This window comes from Thamnophis sirtalis, unplaced genomic scaffold, assembly GCF_051295495.1.
Source record: "Thamnophis sirtalis isolate CommonGarterSnake01/CBP01778 unplaced genomic scaffold, rThaSir2_p1.2 scaffold_1, whole genome shotgun sequence".
Lineage (NCBI taxonomy): Eukaryota > Metazoa > Chordata > Lepidosauria > Squamata > Natricidae > Thamnophis > Thamnophis sirtalis.
Window position 1 is genome coordinate 141,800,821 of NW_028261381.1, and position 22,089 is coordinate 141,822,909.

Genomic DNA, 22,089 nt, shown 5'->3' on the forward strand with positions numbered 1-22,089 from the left:
CTTTGAAGTCAGTCTAATGTATGCGAACCTTCATGAGTGAGCAAAAAAAATATCCAGCTGTGAATGAATGTAAGGGGGGAAATTCTCACCCATTATAGTATTTTTCAGCTATTAACTAGTTTCTTACAAGAAGCTAGTAGTGTATTATAAACTCATAATCCCATCGAGAGATCTAGTGACAACCAAAAATAAATAAATAAATCCAGAATTGTGGAATAAAACCAAGTCCATTATTATACTACTGTTCCCAGGAGGGTAATATAACACTTTAATTATGGTCATTTCAAGATGATTATTTAGCATTACTACAAAGACAACTCTCATTAGGTTCAATTTCCAACCTCTTTCCAATATGTGTTCTTAATCCAACATAATTTACAGGAGTTAAATTGGTGCAATAAAGTAGAGTGTAATAAAAATACATCTGTACCATCAGAGAAATATTGAATCCAATTTCTATACTTAAATGTTTATAATTTTAAAAACTCACTTAAAATAGTTTACTCACTGTAGAATACTATACAGATGTGAGCTTCTTTTCTACATCAATAATGTCATATGCCTAAGTAAAAATAAGCACATTTTGACCACTTGTAGTCCTTACAATAGAGAAAATCCTCTCTAGCAGCTTTTCGGAGAGGAGGCAAGAGTTAAGTTATTTAACTTAAGAATTACATTGGTATCAGTCCAATACAGATCAGATTTGTTAATATAAAGGTTAAGATATACACTCTGACAAAGATGGGACAGGGGGTGGTTGAGGAATGTACAAAATAAATAAATATAATTCCTGTATTTTCAAAGGACATGCAGTATGATAAATGAATGGATGGATGCTCCTCAAACGCAACTTTTATATACTGAATGTCTGTACTATTGTTAGACACACAGAGAGCCTGTTTATGCAGTTGATCCTGTTTCCTTTTGTGAAAGTCACACAAATGAATGAGACCTTTGCACAACTAGGCAATCAAAGTATAGGCTGCAATTCACAAAGATCTTTGAACTGTACAAAGGTTTATTGTACTCAGGCATAACAGGGGAACTTCCAATGCACCATTTTCTCTGTTCCCCAATCCCTCTAAAGAATTTTGAAGCTGACTTGCAGTCACCTTCCTTCCTGCCAAGCTACAGAGATTATTTCTAAACCATCAATAGGAGAGCACTAAGAAGGTGGTTCAAATAATGTCCCACTGCAGGTTCTTCAATAATAAAAATATCTTTATCCTGAAATATAAATGACTAGAGCCACACTTAACCTACGTTAATATAATGGAAACGTTATTGCTAAACATCCACATTGCCTTGCCACCTTCCCCTCATTGCATTAATTAATCTGCCACCTGTCTGCCCAGTGAATAATCCTACAGGGTTTACAAGCCACTCCCAACACAGAGCAAACCAATCCTGCTTCTCCTCTACAGTGCTTTGTCCTGCTTTGCTTTGCAGTCCACAGACTGGGAGACAAAGGCTGCAATCTGAAGCCAACCTCTCCAACTGAAAAACCAAGTGGGAGAATGATGTATCTAGGGGTGGGATTCAGCCGGTTCAGGTGAACTGGATGTTAATTTTAATCTGGTTCGCTGAACTGGTGGTTACAAGGACTGCCTTACCCCGCCCACTCCTCCTCTCCCCTCCCCTCCCAGGAATTTCCACGTGGCCCATTCATCATGCCAGGTAATTCTAGGGCCAACGTGGAGGCTCTGGGAGGGTGAAAAACGGGCCTACTGGAAGTACCAGAAGTCCAGAAATCATTTTGTCATTTTTTTTTTTTGTCATTTTATTGAGATTTATAGACCGCCCTTTTCCCTGAGGGGACTCAGGGCGGTTTACAATCAAGGGGGAGGGGGTGCACGATCAAAGGAAAACAATATGTGAGCAAAAAAGAAAAATAGTAAAACACACCTTTCATTCAACAGTCAACACTCGGGCGGGTAAATTAGAAACCTATCCCCAGGCCTGCTGGGAGAGCCAGGTCTTGAGGGCTGTGCGGAAAGTCTGGATAGTGGTGAGGGTGCGGATCTCAACGGGGAGGTCGTTCCACAGGGTCGGAGCTGCAACAGAAAAGGCTCTCCTCCGTGTAGTCGCCAGTCGACATTGACTGGCAGATGGAGTGCGGAGGAGGCCCAGTCTGTGCGATCTAATTGGTCGTAGGGAGGTGATCGGCAGAAGACGGTCTCTCAAGTACCCAGATCCACTACCATGGAGTGCTTTAAAGGTGGTCATCAATACCCTGAAGCGCACCCGGAGACCAACAGGTAGCCAGTGCAGCTCGCGGAGGATGGGTGTAACATGGGCGAACCGCGGTGCGCCCACTATCACTCGCGCGGCCGCATTCTGGACTAACTGCAGTCGCCGGATGCACTTCAGGGGCAACCCCATGTAGAGCCCATTGCAGTATTCCAGCCTAGAGATCACAAGGGCTCGAGTGACTGTTGCGAGAGCCTCCCGGTTTAGGTAGGGCCGCAACTGACGGACCAGGCGAACCTGGGCAAATGCCCCCCTGGTCACAGCCGACAACTGGTGGTCAAACGTCAGCTGTGGATCCAGGAGGACTCCTAAGTTGCGGACCCTATCTGAGGGGTATAAAATTTGACCCCCCAGCCTAAGTGTTGGAACATTGGCCAAATTCTTGGGAGGAAAGCACAACAGCCACTCGGTCTTGTCCGGGTTGAGTACCAGTTTGTTAGCGCTCATCCAGTTCCTAACGGCCTCAAGGCCCTGGTTCATCACGTCCACCGCTTCATTGAGTTGGCACGGGGCGGACAGATACAATTGCGTATCGTCCGCATATTGGTGGTATTTTATCCCGTGCCTCCGAATGATCTCGCCCAGCGGTTTCATGTATATGTTAAATAGTAGGGGGGATAAGACCGAACCCTGCGGCACCCCACATGTTAGGGGCCTCAGGGACGATCTCTGCCCCCCGACCAACACCGACTGCGACCTGTCCGAGAGGTAGGAGGAGAACCACTGCAAAACAGTGCCTCCCACCCCCACCTCCCGCAGTCGTCGCAGAAGGATACCATGGTCGATGGTATCGAAAGCCGCTGAGAGGTCAAGGAGAACCAGGATGGACGCATGGCCTCCATCTCTGGCCCTCCAGAAATGGGCCCATTTGTGGCCTCCAGAGGGCCTCCGGGGCCCAGGGGACGCCGTTTTCGCCCTCCAGAAGGCTCGAGGAAAGCCTCCGGAGCCTGGGGAGGGTGAAAACACCCCCTGTCCTGGTGCAGGAAGCCGACTAGACCATGATCCCATGGCCACGCCCACCCAGCAACTGGGCAGAGAACCAATTGCTAAAAAATTTAAATCCCATCCCTGGATGAATCTGAACACACATCTCACCTCTTGCAACAATATGTTAGCAAAAATAATGCAACGTTTTTTCTGTTGTTTATTGAGCCGCCAGATGACACCCCATGTTCATCGCCGTGCATTTCTTACATTTACCACCAAATTACAGAAGGTGCCATACGAACTCCAGGTACAGATCCAAAATGTTCCTTAGATATTATGGCGCTCAGTAAAAATCTCCAAAGGAGAAATGGTGGCAAAGAATCCAAGAGCAGAGAAGAGTTTTCCAAGTGATCAAATGGACCAACCACAAGCTTTGCAGGACCAAAGTACTGGGGGTGGGGGTTGGAAAGTTAAACAAGGTTGCAAGATATGGGTTTGGCTTCAGCAGAAGAAAAAAGAAGTGATCTAAAAAATGCCTATGCTTGTGGGAGGCGGAATATTAATTGAGCCATGGTTAGTGTCAGGCACAAAAGAACAAGTCCACATGTCAAAGTTCACTTAAACTGATTTATTGCTAGAAGCCTATGCACGGGAATCTTCTCAACTAACGATCAGCACCTGGTTAGAGTTAGACTAGAGTCAATAGCATGGGAGTGGGGGGGGGGGTACTTAGTTCGCTTGTAGCTACAAAGTGATTCCAGGCTGATTCCCCTTTTTCACTCCACCCCCAGGCTCTGACATTCCTTCTCCTACAATTACTGTACGCAGCAGTAATGATACTTAGGATGACCACCAGATGGCGGCAAAGAGATATGGAAACCTCCACTCTTTTGCAGCCCAGATTTGACAGGTTTAACCATGGTTTAATTAGTTAATCCAATGTCTTGAATTCACACAATCTAGTGAACCACAAGCTAACCAACTTGATTTTAACATTTACATTCATTTATTTATATTTCACATTTCTGAACCACCCATTTCCCTCAAAGAGATGCATGTTTAATCACAATTTACTAAATTAAACTAAATTGCCTTGATGAACATAGAAACATATTCTAATGATATGAGCTTAGTCTGCATTATACAAGTAATATAGTGGACTAATATTTGATTTGGTGTGTTTTGCATGACCAAGCTAAATGCAATGCTATGTAAATAGCAATTCTGTTGCCAGTTTTTTAAATTGAATACAAGCAGACACCAGGACAGCAGAATTATAATTTTAGGAGAGAATTAAAATGTTTTAACCCTTCAATGTTACCGTGATCCTAATCCAGTCTGATTCACATGCTGGCTGTTTGTTTTAGAAGGAACCCAATGGAAATTATGCTTTCCAGTTAAAAACAGCTGGTAAAAAAGAACAGATCTGATTTAAGGCAGAATTACAGCAAGAGAAGTATGGTTAAAATCCTATTTGCTCATTAAGGTTGTAATCCAGATTAGCAGATCCGTGCCTGCTATTTACACAAATATTGCAAACAATGAATTACCCATTTAGGTCACGTTTGATTTAATATCTGCCCAGAAGCTGTGGAAAGTAGGAAGCGAAAGGCAGAGATTTTGAAGCATTTAGAGCTAGAATGAATACAAACCGTTCTGTATACATTATGCATGTTTTCTAAAGTGATTTGACAGAAATAACTGTTAAAAACCAGTGAGGCTGAAACTATTATACAACTGCAGAAGGTTCTATGGTACAGATTCTTTAAATGACAACATTCAGATGAAAACACTGGCACTGAAAAGACATGCCGTAAAATGGGTATAACAGAATGAAATAAATCACTCAAGTCATTGCGATATTTGCAGTTACGAATTCATTTTTTTAAAAAATCTGACACATTACATGAACATTTATAGTGCTTCTTTTCCCTTGTAGGAAATATCATACTGCAGTTTTATTCTTTGCTGGGATATGTTTTCTTACAACCTGACAATGTTCTCTTAATCCCCTACTTTGTAAACCTGTTACAATCTTGTAAATATTACCCGGCTGATTACAAATAGCAAATGTGTGTAGCAGCAGAGTTAAAAAAAATGTCTCTGTCCTGTATTCTTCCTTTCCTGCCCCTCTTTCACAACAATAGCAACATAGGATGCAAAGAAAGAGAGACAGAGGCAGTGGCAGATTTTGGTGATTGGTCACCATCACATCATTCAAGTGTTTCCCCCAGGGCTGCCTGTATATCCCAAGACCCTTTGCAACTTCCAGAGCCCTCTTCCCCAATTAGTTGGCAAGCAAATGTAAACTGTAAGTTGGAGAACAGATGGAAACTGCAGTGTAAGCTTTAAAATGGACATACAAATGTTTTAAAAGTTAAACTATCCCCAAAGCGCTGCCTTAAATCTCACTGCCTGCCATACACTGATGTGTTCCCATTCCCATTGACTCTCAGTCCTTCTTCCCATGTTACTACAATTCTTGCCAATCAAAACATTGCCTGCCCTTATCCTAATTGGAAGGAGCCAAGTCCAGAGTATGACTCATACTAAGATGCAGTCAGCAATTCCTTTGAAGACAGATGATGGCAGGGGGCTTCTTTTTTTAGACTGAATTATCCATCTCCAATCCATCTGAATGGGCAAAGAAAGGTGAAAGTGGTGTAACAGTCAGAGAGCATCCTTTTTTCATGGATGGAGAGATTCGTAAGCTCATTTACTTATTTCATGGCACATGATTTGGGAATTTCAGCTTTTATAATGTTATGGGAAAAAGAATCGGGCTAGATGCATACATAAACTGAATTGGCACAGTCTTACACTTCCACTTCTATTCTTGACACAATTCAGGTTTCCTTTGAGTTCTCTCTTTGTAAATAGGTACTTTTCTTCATATGAGCTAATGATATGAGGACAATAAAAAAATATAAGAGAAACAACACTCTGTGCACCAAGTTTGTCACCCCAAGAGCACCTCTTCAGTTAGATGATCATATGCCATGGTATAATTGTGTCAATCCTTTGAAGCAAGCCAGGCCAGAAACAGATTAGTCAAGAACTGCTAGAACTCCCTATTACAGCTGTAGGATATAATAATAGAATTTGGAAAGACTGACAGTTTCTCTTTCCCCCCTCTTACACGAAAGAAAACCAAGGTGGAGCAATATTGAGTTTCTTTCTCACTCCTTCTGTTCCTTCAGGGCCAAGATCATATTTACACAACCAGTCATGCAGTCCTTCCAATCCTCTACAAGTAGAGCCAATTAATTTCAAACTTAACGTGCTGTGCAAGACAAATTGCTGGGAAAGCAGCCCTATAACCAAAATGTGGAGCTAGGAGAGTAGTGTTTCCCAGTTGAAAGGAATTCTTACTGCAATCCTATCTCCAGCATCCTCAAATCCTCATCCTCCTTTGCACTGGATTTGAGGTGACATAACACCCTTTCACTGTCTTCTTAAAGAGAATGAAGGGTGCCATTTATGTATTTATTTTTATTGACTTGTAATTCAATTAAAATAGACATACACTTAAATCACAATTAAAATAATCATTAAGAGCATAAAATAAAACCCTGACATAAATTCTAACTCATAATAGTCCCAACTGGATCTCAAAAGTCTGACGGAAGAGCTCTGCATTTACACCTTTAAAGGGGTATGATGGGCCTCTGTAGGGAGACTATGCCACAACCTGGGAACTACTGTATACCACAGAAAAACACTGATTCCAATTTCCCACTTCTCTCTCATGGCTGGGAGCACTCCCAAATGGACAAGGCAGGCAGGACAATTCTGTCTGAAAGATACAATTCTAAAGATAAGTAGAAGCCAAGCCATGTAGGGGTTTGAAGCTTAAAATCAGCACTTTGAATTGTATTCAGAAATTCACCAGAAACCAATGCAGTACCCACAATACAGGCATTACCTTGCAATATAAATTAAGCACAAAGTTGAAGCAGCAGGGTTCTAGGTTGCTGATAGGCTTTATGCTGTCATATTGCTCAGAAAAAGTCCATAAGCAGCAGACACAGCAACAGCATATGAGGACAACTGCAGAATGCTCTGAATTGATTTTTGAAAGGTTTCTGGGTAAAGCAGCTGCTACGTAGAATTGTCCCTATTAGTGCTATTCTTTGTTTATTATGCATTGGTTAAATAGTTCACTGTTTGGCCTTTAAACATTTGATATTTTAGACTATCATGCCAAATCTAAAATGTCTATATTGAGGGGGAGTGGGGCAGATAAACCTCCGGTTTTTTTTATGTTGGAGCCGATATAGACAAAAAAAGTAGGATACGGTCATTAAGTTGCAAAAGCAGCTCAATGCAAATTAAATAAAAATGATTTCAGACACTTGTCACATATTAGGCACACACGGTAGCTTTAGCTAATCATTTTTTTCTAAATGATTTTTCTTTTAAAGTAATCAGGTGTGTTTCAAGTGCTTTGATGAAAAAAAGATTTATTGCATCTAATGCAGTACACAATCTATTAACAAAGTTATTTAATTAGTTGGTACTTTTGTTCCTCTCTCCAAAAACATAAAGTCAGAAAAGATCACAGCTTTTGAAATGCATTGGATGGTGTTAGAAATGACTGAACTGAAACAAAATTCTAATGTAGTAATTTTTCATAGATGTCTATCAAGATTCTCAATCATCCAGATCATGGTTGTCCCAAAGGTGCATTTCAAAAGGCAACTGGACTTTGTTTTTTCCCTTGAAAATGTTGCACTTCTCATCCAAGAAGCTTCTTCAATTTTGTTCAAGGAAAAAGAAAGCCCAGTTGCCCCTTGGATATTTTCATAGGTTTATTTGCCAACATTGTAACCAACACTGAGCTTGTAAACTTACTAAAAGCCTTGTTTAGAAGGTGAGGTTTCCTATTCTGTCTTACAAATAAGTAGTGTGACTATCAAGAAGACATGACTGAATTCCAGTATATGCCCCATCATGGCCCTTGGCAACAAGCATGGCCATTTAGCAATATCATAATGGAAGAAGCCCATCCCTACTATATGATTTGTCCACTTGGGATTGCCAACATTTTGATTAGCCACAATAGCTATCCATTGGCTTGAGCAATTAGTATTCTAATAATTAGTGGAGGATTCCACTTAACTTTTAGGCCTTTAAAACACTAATACTTAAACTATAAGACCTGTTTCCTTGCCCCATATTGTTGCAAATCTTTACTTTTTCATTAACTGTTTGTTTTTTGGTTGAATTCTAAAGGCGGTGTCACCATATTTTGTTGCTTGCTAGCATTAGGTGCTTAGTTAGGGGTGCTAAAATATGTCATTGCTGTAAAAGTATCTGCCCTCTAAAAAAAGCTTCTCCTACTGTGAAACTTCCTTTTATGTTAGTGAACCTGATACGCTCATTCAACAGGCTGAAGTTTTAGCCTGTTATTACAGTTTGCAAGGGCTTAAGCATTTGCTGTAATGTAAAAGAATGGAGCAAGTTTCTATCGAACTTTTCATCATATGGAATGCTCTGACTTGCATCATCTCACAAAGAATGATTCTTCAGGAAAATATCAACAGTACACTATTATTTTCGCCTGCTTTGTTTAAACCACAGGTTAGCTATGGAATATAAAGTATTATTCCAGCTGACTCCACTCAGACTGATTTCACTTCAACTAAGACTTATGCTTATTTTTTTTTAAAAAGAAACATTCCTTTAGTAAAAAAAATGCAAATGAGTCAGGAATTACCAGTGAAAATCCTTCACACATAAACCAAATATTTGCTATAATTGATATCTGCAATAACAATGGTTTATTTCTATCATCCCTTAAATTTTATCTAAATTCAGGCATAGATTATGTTATTTTATCACTTTTCTTCAGTTACAAAACTCAAGAACAGGATAGTAAATGGTTACCACCCACTACTCCTGGGGAAGAATAAGAGCTCTTCCAGCAGGGATTTCAAAACAGGAGAATTGTCCTGTCCTGTGGTTGAATCTGCCAGGTGAAGTGCATCCATTTGCTGAACAAACCATTACTACACCAACCAGGAACAAAATCTTTATAAGTTTCTGAAGAATGATGACCCTCAGAGAATTATCATTTTTATTCTGGTGTGGAGGAACATTCACAAAATATGAAAATAAATTTCACAACCCTACAAATAATGTTGGTTGATAGATTTGGTTAGAATGCATCCTAATGTTAAATAGCTACCCATCATTTATTTGGGATAAATGGAAAAATGATTAACTTAAGCATCATTTGTCAATCGAAACAGGGAGGAAGGGAAAGAAGGGAGGAGGAATAAGGCCAGAAAATGGAAGGAAAGAATTAAGGGAGGGAAGGAAAGAACATTTCCGATGCCGCCTGCCAACTTTCCACAGAGAAACTCAGTGGAGAAGCCAATGGGAAGTTTCTCCCATTCCCACTGCTTTTTCATCCATCTGTGGTTTTTGGGTTTCTCTGTTTAGGTAAAGAAATTTCTTTGAAAGTCTGACCCAACAGATTATGGATTGTCTAGTTATTCTTATAGCTTCTTAAAAGATACATGAATTAGATCTCTTTCAGAATCCAGCATGGTATTTAAGCAAGTTCCAGTGAAGTAGATCTTCAAGTAGATTGGACACATTAGTTCAACCATTAACTTTGCAGCTGATTGATTCTTCCAGTGTGGCATTTTCTTCTCCTTGCATTACTGACAGTTTCTCATATTGACTAATACCTTATTTGTTTTGTGACACTCTAAAAAATAAATCTCAATAACCTAATTAGTGTAATTAGAAAAATCCTTATAACTGTCTCTTGACTCTTATTCATAACAACTGATTTCAAGAAACCCACTGCAGAACCTATGGCTCCTAACACTTCCTAGCTGTGGGATTCTCAGTGATCTCTGAGGTTGGTGGTTTTCTTGAAGATGTTTCATTACTAAACTAGGTAACACCATCTGTGTTACCTGTGTTACCAAGGATCCTACAGGGACCCCAAACTACAAATATTCTCTTCTATCAAAACCTCCTAACTATCAATTTTGCTTTCTAGGGACGGTGTCCAAATGAGAGGCTATGCAGCTGCAATCATTCTTGAAAGAAACATATTATGTGATTCATTCAAGTTTTGATTCAGGCCTAGTCCAAGAGCTGACTGGACACCCTGATGTCCTTAACAGGGTAATAGATGTGGGAGTGCAACTTCCTGGATCTCTTGGTGATTTTGATACAATTTTCCATCATATCCTTTTTAACTAGCTCTTTGTGATGGGAACCACAGTTGTTCACTTTCTGCAGGGTTTTGTCCAGAGGATAGTACTGTGTTTTAGTCCAATGGCTGTCTAGCCTGTTTTGGTATTGTGATTCTATGTTACAGGGTATTTATGTGGTTCATAGTTTCAGTATCTTTTTAGAGGTTTATAATTAATTATCAATATTTTGTTTGTTTAACTGGTTTTAATTTTATAAAGGTAAAAAGTGTGTTGCTGTTTTGGGAATTGCTTTTAATGATTAAAAAAAAGGACAAAATGTGATCAGATAAAGTTATTTGTAATATTTTGTATACCATTCCTGTTTGATGAAACTTGCTTATATTTTCCAGTGCTCTTTAATCAACATATTGGCTGTTACTAATATATGTACAATTAGATTACAGTGAAGAACTCAGCAATAGCAGCTTGGAAAGTCTGCCAGAAAGCTATTGGAAGGTTGATTACATCTGAAATTTCATTGAATAAAATTCTCCGAGCTCTGTCTATCTTCATATTACTCATTAGCTGTGCTAAAAAGGCCTCTTTGTGCAGACTCTCAAGAAAGCGTGGTGGTGGTGGGGGAGAGACAATCTAAAAACCAATCCATCATCTTAGCTTTCACAACAATGTTGGACAGGTTTCTATAAAATAAAGTACAGCAAAATAAAAAAACAGCCCCTCTAACAGTACAGAACATAATATTTTTAATAGGACAAAGATGTTACAGTTTTTTTAGGTGAAATATTGGCAGCTCTGACAATGAAATAGACATATGCATTCATTTCTATTGATACATCTTTCCAGTTAGTATCATGCTTTTAAAAAAGATATAATGAAAACAGGATAGCCAAATAAATCCTCTCTGCTGCCTTCAAACTGACTCAGTGCAGGTCCAACGTGTGTACTGTGCTGTCCTGTTCCACTGACCTTGGCATCCTAAGCAGCTTCTCATGACATCACAATAATGCTTTGGCTTAAAGGAGGCTCAGTTAATTTGGATGTGTCTATTTTCAGCCAGCTGTCACTGCAACCCTTACACAAATATAAGGAAGAAAAGAGAAACAGATGTCTCTCACGCAAAATTATTTGAATGCTGGGCATCCCCCACCTCCAGCTTTTGAAGCATTAGGGACAAATATGAAATCGATTCCTGAAGAACCTATTCAAATGGACCTTCTGAATATTGGACCTTCTGAATGCTGTGCAGGTCTCACCATTTTTTCCCTTTGTCCTTGTAGTTTTGCTATGGATGTGTTGTTATGTCAGTATTCTTTAACTCGTACTCTACTGAATATTTTTAACGGTGCTTAGATGATGACCTTGTGGCTTGAGGACATTGTACTAAATATCATTTTCATTTGCTATTTCCATGTAGGATGGATAAAAAGAGGGTCATTTCCAAATATATATTGCATTTCTTTTCTCCCTTTTCCCTTCCATGAAAATGCTTTTACACACACACACACACACACACACACACACACACACACACACACACACACACACACATATATATATATTTCAAAGTGATTTTAAATGCATGCATCCAAGGGAGTGATTCCAAAGTCTGATTGCAAAACATTACATCAGAAGAACTGGCTCAGGGAATGAAGGGAAAGGGGGCTGGCAGGTATTTAATAACATTATCTAATCTTTGTTATTTTGTGAACTCATCAAGCCATTTCTCTTAAGCATCATTATTTAAAGAGGATGGAGCCCTTTATATCTTGAACTGGAAGCAAAGAACAGCTTTTCTGTCCCTTCAGGATAATTAGAAGATTAAAAAAAAATAGAAAAATGGGCAAGTGCCAAACTTACCTAATAATAACTTCTTAATCTTGTTTAATAAAAAAAAAGGTTTTGTTTCAGTCTCTTGTAGCTTTTAAACGGCTGTACTTTCAAGCTGCAATGAGAAAAACAAATCATTTATTACAGCCTTTTAGCTGTACCTTATTTCTGCTTGGTTTATTCATGCAGAGGGAAAGCAACTTTCTTCTCTGTCAGTGACTGTATATACGTGAGCACGCATGTGTTACAGTTACTAGTTATATAAATCTAATTTCCAGCCTACCTGAAAGGCCATAAAGGCTTTAGGAAGTCTAGGTTCACACTGTGACTAATCTATGCAATTTAAGAGGCTTCACTGTCTTTTCCAGTAAACTCACAGTACAGTGATAAAGGCCAACTACATACAAGAGAGATTTAAGAGAGGGAGTCTGGACACTTTTCTGAGTAACTTATTCCTGAAATATAGATAATACTAGACCTTTCCAGGGAGTGAGGACATTTTGATGAACTATATTAATAAATAAATATGAAATATTTTTCCAAAGGCATAGAACAGATGAAGTGCTCTAATTCAGCTTTGCTAAATCCTGTAAGGTTGAACTTCTAGAATCAGCTAAGTTTTCAGGCAATGGACACTTGCATAATTATGCAGGAAGAATAAAAGGTGAAGCAAAATGGCCAATTTTTTACCCTCTGACAAAATTTTGCCAATCTTACCATCAAGATGTCATATGATCTCTCATAATATGTTGAAATCTGATCAAATGTCACATTAGAAGAGTACCAAAGTCTTGCAAGATTTTTATATTCCTCATTTGAATTCTCATATGGCCATTACAGGCAATTATATGATTAATTTTGGGATTCCATAGATGCCAACTAGAGATCTTGGAAACACCTTGATATTCCCATAAAATAAAAATCATATGCTATAAGCAAACAAGCAATCAAGCAAGCAAACAAATAAAGCTGAATAAAAATCTTCTCTTAAGGTTACCTACACCTGTTACAATTGATAAAGCTGCACTTCATTCAGGTACAGATATTCTAAGGCAATAGCAAACTTAATTTGGGGCAAATTACTCTTTTGTTGTTGTTCCTAAATGATCATGTCATTTTCTCTGTCATACCTAATATATGACTCATAAAGAGAGAACCTAGGGGAAAAAGGTGAAGGGATGTCAAATGTTCCTTGATGGCAGTGGTGGGATCCTGCCGGTTTAACAACTGGTTCGGTGAAACACACTGTGCGCGTGTGTGCAGTTTAAAAAAAACCTAGCTTCCATGTTACTGCTAGGGAGTAACGCAGCTGAGGCGCGGCAATCCGCTCTGCCTCATGAATCAGCTGAGAAGATATAGGTCAGTAAAGCGAAGGGGTGGACGGACGGGCCCACCTGATCATCGGAGCGAACCAGTTCACTCCCAGCTAATCATTGGAGATACCAATGATTCGCCTGAACCAGTTCACTCCCAGCTAATCATTGGAGATACCAATGATTCGCCTGAACCGGTTCGAACTGGTAGAATCCCACCCCTGCTTTTTGGATCTCTGAATCCAAGAAATGTCACACCAAAGAGTGATGGTGGTGCAGTGGTTAGGATGCAGTATTGTAGGCTAACTCTGCTCACAGTCAGGAATTTGATCCTGACTGGCTCAACCTTCCATCCTTCCAAGGTCAGTAAAATGAGGGCCCAGATTGTTGGAGGCAATATGCTTATTCTGTAAACTGCTTAGAGAGCACTCTAAAAGCACTATGTATTGGTATATGAGTCTAAATGTTTTTGCTGTTTGAAACAATCCAGCCAGTTTCTTCTTTCAGTATATTTGGAATGGTATTCCTAAGGAGGAAATGACCCTTTGGGGATGGGGGGATGAGATATTATGTGACCAAATAGTTTATACAGTCTTATAAAATTTATACATATTTCATGTAAAAATCTATCTAAGTTATGTTGACTCCCGGTGTCTTCTTGGATGTGCCTATATGGATTTCTAGGCAATAACATGGGGGTGGTTTATTGTTTGCCATTGTTTTTTGGCTTCCCACAACCTGATATTCTTTATGGATTTCTTATTCAAGTAGTAACAAGCTTTTACTTAGCTTATCTTTGCTTTGAAAACCAAGCATGGCCTACTAGATGCTTTTAAAGAGATGCAGACTCAGAAATACAGTAATTTGAAAAGCAGTGCACTTACTCTGAAATCTGGTGAACATGTGAGGGACTTAATGATATATCGTCATGTCCTCACCAATCCAATCTATTGAGTGTACTTTCAATCCATGAATACTCATTGCAAAGTTCTGAAGGGCAGCCTAAGAACATTCATTTGAATTTAGCATTTCCTCATCAGAGTTTTTCAAGGAATACAAAAAAATTGGAAATGCAGCTAGTGAACTTTGGCAAAGTAGCCTGGTTGTGGCACCCATCCCATCTCTCTGCTTGAATATGCTTAGCTTCAAGGAATTCTGAAATATTTTTGGGAGAAAATGTTCTTCATATTGCTGATTCAAATCTGTCCTCTGAGGTTTTATAAAACACCTTTGTCAGCAAATATACATATTTTGAGTTCATAACCCAAACCAGAAATAGTTGTGACCAGTAAAATATTTCAAAGTGATCCCTGTGAGTTTTTTGGAATGAAAAAAGAAAGAAAAAACTATGTTGGGCCAACTGGAGTTGGCATCAGCATGGAGAAATTTAGGGGAATTATATCCTCCTACAACTACTATTTTTCATCCTACAAGTAGTTGTGAGTTGAAAATCCGAATGATGATAGATATGAGAAGGTTGATGAAATTTAAACACTTCTGCTTTACTTGGTTTTGTGGATTCATTTTATTTTAGAGTTTCCATAAATTCCATCGGGCAGCCCATAATCCAGTTATACATGTTGTAGAAATTTAACAAGTGGGTGTTCTGACTAACAGTAATTTTCCAAAATCATGGATTTTTGCATTAAAGCCCAGCTTCTGAGTAATTTTTACAATCAACTAAAAAAAAACTTCGGAAATCTTTCCAAGCTAATGAATCACTAGTGGTTTTGAATGAATGTGTTTGTGGGTTAAGAGAGGTAAAAACTATTTGAAAGGCCTTAATATAACTCAATGTTATATTATGACTAATATTTGAATCTGAATTTTACCATTTTCTCAGAGACTCCTATTGACTTCTTATCTTATAGAATTAATCTACTATATAGTAAGAGCCAACGATGCAACTCTTGTATGGTATATCACTCCACTGTGAAAATGTGGTCTTTTTAGATTTTGTTTTATGAGACATTATCAGGGTAGCATAACTGGATTACCAACAACTATGATGGTAATATTTGAATCCCTTCTGTAACATCTACTTGGATACTTTAATCACCATGGATTCTGAGTGACATATAAAATAAATTAAGATGTTTCTTACAGATTTATTGAAAACAGAGAGGGAAAGAGAGGTTGAAATGGATTTGAATGAATAACTATGTATTAAAAAGTAAGCTATAATGATATTTTCAGAAAATGATTTCCAGAATGTGTTCAATAGTTCTATTTTCCACATCCCAAATATATGGCCAAGAATCATTTTTAATAACTATCATAGTTGTAAGCAGGTTTTAAAGAAACTATTGTAGACAATTTGTATGGTCATCTGCATGTGTGAGAATGTGTTTAAGTGTGAGGGAAATCTACTTTCCCTATGATGATTTAACAATTATTTTAAGACTTAGAATACTAAATGTTTGCTTTCAACACTTCTGTCTGCTTACTGCCTTACAAAGCAATGATTATTATGAATATTCATAAATCCCTCTCCTTATCCATTATTCATGAAACTTTCAAATATTTTAAGAAACAGGCCAACCCACAGCAAATGTGAAATGCAGGAGGGAAGCAAGTATGCAAAATCAGCTTTCAGAAGGGGTTGTCTACATGCTTATTTTTTTTTTAAATGGCTTCTTCTTTTACCCTCAAAACGTTGGATTTTTGAGATGCATTCTCTCAACACCAGCCTAATTTTTCAGATACAATACTTTGGCTGTTTGCACATTAATTACTGTGTTGTTTCTACAGTTATCTCTATAAAGTATGATACCAGACAAGTTGCTTGAATGCAGCCACTCTCTTGGTTAAAACAGCATGTGAGCTTGACTGCTTTCATATTAATTGGTACCCTTGTGGTTACTGTATCATGCATGATACCACGCTAAGAAGATTACATATGTAATAACTGTCAGTTGCCATACCGGTTCTCCAGTCATTGAAAGTAAGAATGTTGAACCATTTTTGTCTATTTCCAGGCGTAGTCAACCTTTTCATACCTACTGCCCACTTTTGTATCTCTTGTTAGTAGTAAAATTTTCTAACCGCCCACCGGTTCCACAGTAATGGTGATTTATAAAGTAGGGAAGTAACTTCACTTTATAAAATGTATAAAGCAGAGTTACAGCAAGTTAAAGCATATAATAATAATTACTTACCAAATACTTTATGTCAGACTTTCGCTAAGTTTGGCAGAATAAATCTTTATAAAACAACTTACTGTAGTTAAATCTTTTTTTTATTCATACTTTGCATACATAGAAGCATGAAGTCTGATGAAATTACATTTAATTAATTAAATTATTAATGAGATCCTTGAGGCTGATGCTGCAAAATTAAATAAATGGATATCTGGCTCAATTTTTGTAAGGAAAAGGTCTCCTCTTTCGGAAATATTCAGGCGGTTTCTTTCTTTGGTCATAATATGATTAACAAAACTAAAGCCTGATTCCACAAGCTATAAGGTAAGGAAAGGTATCAAGAAACTGAATATCATTTTCCACATATTTGGATATAAGATAGGCATATTTTTATTTTGCCATAGGTTTTCATATCCACAACTATCAAATTTATGTTTACTTTCTTCATCATATCTAATTTCTAACAGTTCTTCTTGGCATCAAGAAGTTGTATCAGCCTCTTCAATATTTGCGGTAAAATGATTTTTCATCCAGTCATATACCTTCAGTTTCAAAATATCTTCAAATCGTTTTTCCATGTCCAATTTAAGTTCGCTGAGTTGGCTACTGAATCTGTCAATATCCTCTGGAGTTACATCATCTTTTATAGATGATAATTCAGGAAACTGATGAAATTCTCTCTTCAATAGATTATAATGAAGTAGTTTAAGTTTGTCAATAAATAATGAGACAATACTTTGGCAACCCATAAGAGTTTTATTAGCTCCTTGAAGCTGCAAATTGACATCATTAAATCTCTTGAAAATATTTGCCAAATAAAAGGCATCATTCTTTACTGTTTTTAACTGTTGACACAGATTGGTCTCATTATTACTTTCAAAAAATTGTATGACACTATCATATAATGCTACAAAACGAGCCAAAGATGTACCCTTTGACAGCCACCGAACTTCTGTGTGCAAAAGTAACGTAATAAAAACTTCATTATTGTCCTGGCAAAGCTGTTGAAACATTCTATCATTGTTTGCATTGGATTTGATCTTGCTTACGGCTCGAATTATTATAGTTAATGATGAATGGAGACTTGTACTTAGATGTTTTCCTACAAGATGTTGTCTGTGCACCACACAATGAATACATAAAACATTTGGCACTTCTTCCTTCAAATAAGCAACAAATTCACGATAGCAACCTACCATTGATGGTGCTCCATCAGTAGCGCGTGCAACAATATTATTCAAAGGAATGTTATTTTTTGTAAAGTATGATTTCACAGTATTAAATTAAATCTGAGATTTGTAATGAGATTTATTGCGAATAGCATTTCTTCTCGTAATGTATTGCTTTCATCAAAATAACGTACATATGCCATCAATAAAGCATTATTATCTGAAAATGGTAGACTTGTCCAACAGCATGGAAAATGAAGAGTTTTGAAGAATACTTATAAGTTTTTTTTCAACATTAACTGCCATTTCTTCAATTCGTCACTTTACTGTACTCTTGCTTAGGGGCAACACTTTTAAAATTTCAGGTATATCCTGATGCATTTCTGTTGAAATAAATTCTTTTATAGAAGGTATTATTACAGTTTCTCCAATATTATCACTTTTACCACTTTTTGAAATTAATTGTGAAATGTCATAAGTGGCAGTTAATCCATCTTCATTCGCTGCATGTTGTTTCTTAAATGATGCAACAATTGTTGAACGATTTTGAAATTTTTTATATATTTCCTGAAAATATTCAATGGGCTTGTTCTTATCATTTGGATGTTTTGTACAAAGATGTTCTCGCAATCGACTTGGCTTCATTGCCTCATTGGATAATGTTTTATGACACAATAAACACATTGGATGTTATTTATTTAGAACAGATTCTATTAAATCCATCTTCAGATACTCTGGCAAATAGCCATGAGCGTATTTCTTTTTTTGAGACGTGGGCTCACAATATTTCACAATATTTTGTTTGAAGCTGTAGGCACACACTCACTCTCAGAAATCTAACGGCGTACTGATCAGTGCAACCGCAAACAAAAGAGCCTGCGCCGTGTATCGTCGTCTGCGCATGCTTCTCGCACATTGAGGATTGGGTTTGGGGGTGGGGGTGCGCCGGCTACCAGCTCTGCTTGTCTGTTACAACTGGGTGGTGTGGGGGAGATGCACGAGCTATTCTGAGATGAGGCTCTTTTGTTTGCGGTTGCACTATAGTGCCATTTAGTTTCACTTACGTAACATGAACTAAACTTATGCGCGGGTGATGCAGATAGTATACTTTCAGAAATTTAAATTGTCATGGGAAATTTTATGAAAACCTAATGAAAATATTTTAAAATAATGCTATAATTTATTTTAAAAAGTCAATTAAATTTTTAAAAAAGGAAAGTGCTTCAGTATCGGACAAAACCCCTACCGTCCACCATGAAAGCTGGAACACCCGCTAGTGGGCGGTAGGGACCAGGTTGACTACCACTGGTCTATTCTGAGAGATTAAAGGTAGTCAAAGGAAATGGATGAACTTCTGGGCTGTACCAAAATCTTATTTAAAAGAAAAAATAAAGAATATTAACATTCTTGTTAGAATTACAAAAGGTTGACTCTCCTTCTATGATATTTCTTTCTACTTAATTTGAAAGCTTCTTAAAGTTATTCTGGACTTTGGCTGTCCCAGAAATGTAATAAATACAATAAAATCTCTCCAGTTTATTATCTGCAGATGCCCTAAATCAGAGATGGGGAAAGATGGCCCCTTTATGATTATGCTGACTCAGGAACTCTGAGAGTTGAGGTCCACAAGTCATAAAAGAGCCATCGTTCCCAACCTCTGACCTATCATAAAGGGATCCATGGATCAATATATAGGTATGTTTAAAAAATGAGAGTCTATTCTGCATTTCCCAAGATTAACCATATTTTCAAAACGTTTGGGACCATTTGTGGAAACATGATTCAGATCAGATTGCAATAAAAACAAGCATTTTTTGTTAAATGAATCCTCTCTTTAAAAATAGCAAAGTTGCAATAAATGTCAAGATTTATTTTGAAGGACTAGAAAGGAAAAAGAATCTGAATTAATAGGAACATGTAGACCTCTCTCTCTCCCTCCCACAGAGAGTGGGGAAGAGTGGGGGGAGACCTTTTTTCTAGCCTGGTACCTTTTATATGAATTTGGCAAGAATGTTGTGATTTTAATTTACAAATGTATCTGGAGGACTCCAGATTGGGGAAGATGGTATAAGATCAGAGAACTGATTTTCTCAATACTGAGTTTCTAATATAAAAACCAAAATTTATATAGACAAATTTGTTTAACATTAGTTCTTCAAATAATAACTCTTTTTATTTGATCAGATGAATGCTTGGCTCTTAAGTAGCTTCAGAATAGTTTTTTCTAGGTAGAGTGGTTCTGTCCTTTGTAGTTCTCCTGGTTGGGTCTATGTTCTGTTTCCCATATGCAAAAGAGGAGAAGATTGGGTGTCCAAGGGAAGAGCTTTTTTCTGTAGCCTTCTTCCTGTGTAACAACCTCCCTTCTGAGTCTTTGTGTTGGCTCCAGTGATATTCTGTAAGTCTTTCAAAATACAACTCTTTCAAAGAACTATTTGATAATAGTATTGTTTGGCACCAATGGCTATCATTGATTTTTTGGTTAACTGATTATATTGCTGCTGGCTTTTTGGTTTTTGTTTGCTTGTTTTTAAGTGTGATTTTAAATTTAAGGATTATTGTACAGTAAATTATTGTAAATCTGAATGAATTGGTATATACCCACAATAAATATCCCCCATTGTTGTAAGCCGCCCTGAGTCCCCTCAGGGAAAAGGGCGGCCTATAAATGTTCAAAAAAAAAAAAGAAAATAGAAAAAAAAATAGAAATAAATATCAACAATCTTGATGCAGATGTTACTGCTGGACTAGACATTGCTTTGGATGTACTGAAAGCTGCCTTGAGCAATTCCACAAAAGAAAGATAGATAAACATTCTTTTAAAAGTGATGTTTTTAAAACGTATGTTTTTTCTTCTTGAGCTTTTAGTTTACAGGAAATGCTTTGGGGGGTTTTAATTGGCTTGTGCACTATGATGATGCCATGTGCTTGTAATAGTCTATTGCAGTGGTGGGATTCAGCCAGTCTGCAACTATTTGGGAGAACCGGTTGTTAACTTTCTATGCAGTTTGGAGAACCGGTTGTTGGAAGAAATTTGTTTTGATTTTTTTCCACTTTACAGGGCTAATCTTGTAAGTTTGGCAGGAAGGTAAGATTCTGGTGTTGTTTCCAGCCCTGCTGACAGAAACTGCCTCTCCGGTTAACCGTGATTACATTGCAACAGCTAAGGCGAAGTGCCCATTGACATGAGTGTTGTTGAGTTGGCCATACTCAGCAAGTCACATGACCACTGAGCCACGCCTATGCAGCGGTCATTAGGGCAGAGAACTGGTTGTTACATTATTTGAATCCCACCACTGGTCTGTTGGTTGTTTCTGAGATGCTTTTATTGTCAGTGTTATCCATTTTGTAGCTTCTGTTGATTGTGTTTAGTAAGTTGAGAAGCCACTCCCTTTTTTACAAAGTTGCATGGGTATCCATTTTGTTGGAATATGTGGTATAGGCAGTTTGTTTCCTTTTTCTGGTATACTGGCTTACTGCAGTATGTTTGTACTCATCTGAATAATTACAAACATATGGCATCACTACATGGCATCTAAATTACAAACACATGACATCACTGTTGCACACAACCAACTAAAGCCCTTCATATATGCTCTATCTAAATTTGCTGGAAATCATTCAGGTTCTAAGTCTGCATGCTATAATCTATATACAGAAATAAACATTTTCAACATTTTCAACGTACTATAGCTTCATTAACTAACATTAATTAAATATTCATCCATCCATTCATTCATTCATAGATACAGTAAACAATCAATAGGTCATCACAAATCCCTGCCTTATACCCTGCTTAATATAAAACTAGAATCCTTGATGTAGAACATTCTATTTATCTGTATGCATGTTTTATTCTGACATGTCATTCTTATCAGATTCAGCAACTGATATTCAAATGCATATCGTGAAAAATAACCTATAATTAAACCTATGGTATTTATTTTATTGTGTGTTTTCTCCAAATCAGCAACATACAATACCCTTTCTTTTCCACATTTGTATATTTGTCAAAAACAAAAATCTGCTCTATAACCACCATAAAGCTGCACTGCACTTCCCCAAAAGTACTTGTTACCATCTCTTATTCTTAATCAGAAATTTACTAAATACATTTCCCAAAACACTTAACAAACTAATCTGCATTCATTTTTGCATTCATTCTTACTACCTTTCTTTCTGAACAGAGGAACAATTAATGACTTTCTTCCGATCGCCAGACATAGGTGCAATTTTCACACATTTAAGCAAATTGCATAGCAGGTCCATAAGCAAATTAAAACCATAT

At 37.6% G+C, this 22,089-nt stretch overlaps 1 protein-coding gene across 3 annotated transcripts in view; it reads left to right on the forward strand.

Annotated features, from left to right (window-relative positions):
• The window catches only part of EML1 (EMAP like 1), a 128,315-nt gene that overhangs the window by 21,161 nt on the left and 85,065 nt on the right, over positions 1 to 22,089 (forward strand). For 2 of the 3 annotated variants that reach the window (XM_087726277.1, XM_087726281.1), the window contains exon 1: positions 11,580 to 11,601. The exons of the other annotated variant lie outside the window; for it this stretch is intronic. The gene's annotated coding sequence lies outside the window, so the exon portion shown is untranslated. Of the gene's footprint in view, positions 1 to 11,579; positions 11,602 to 22,089 lie in introns of those variants that run through there. 3 annotated transcript variants of the gene reach the window in all.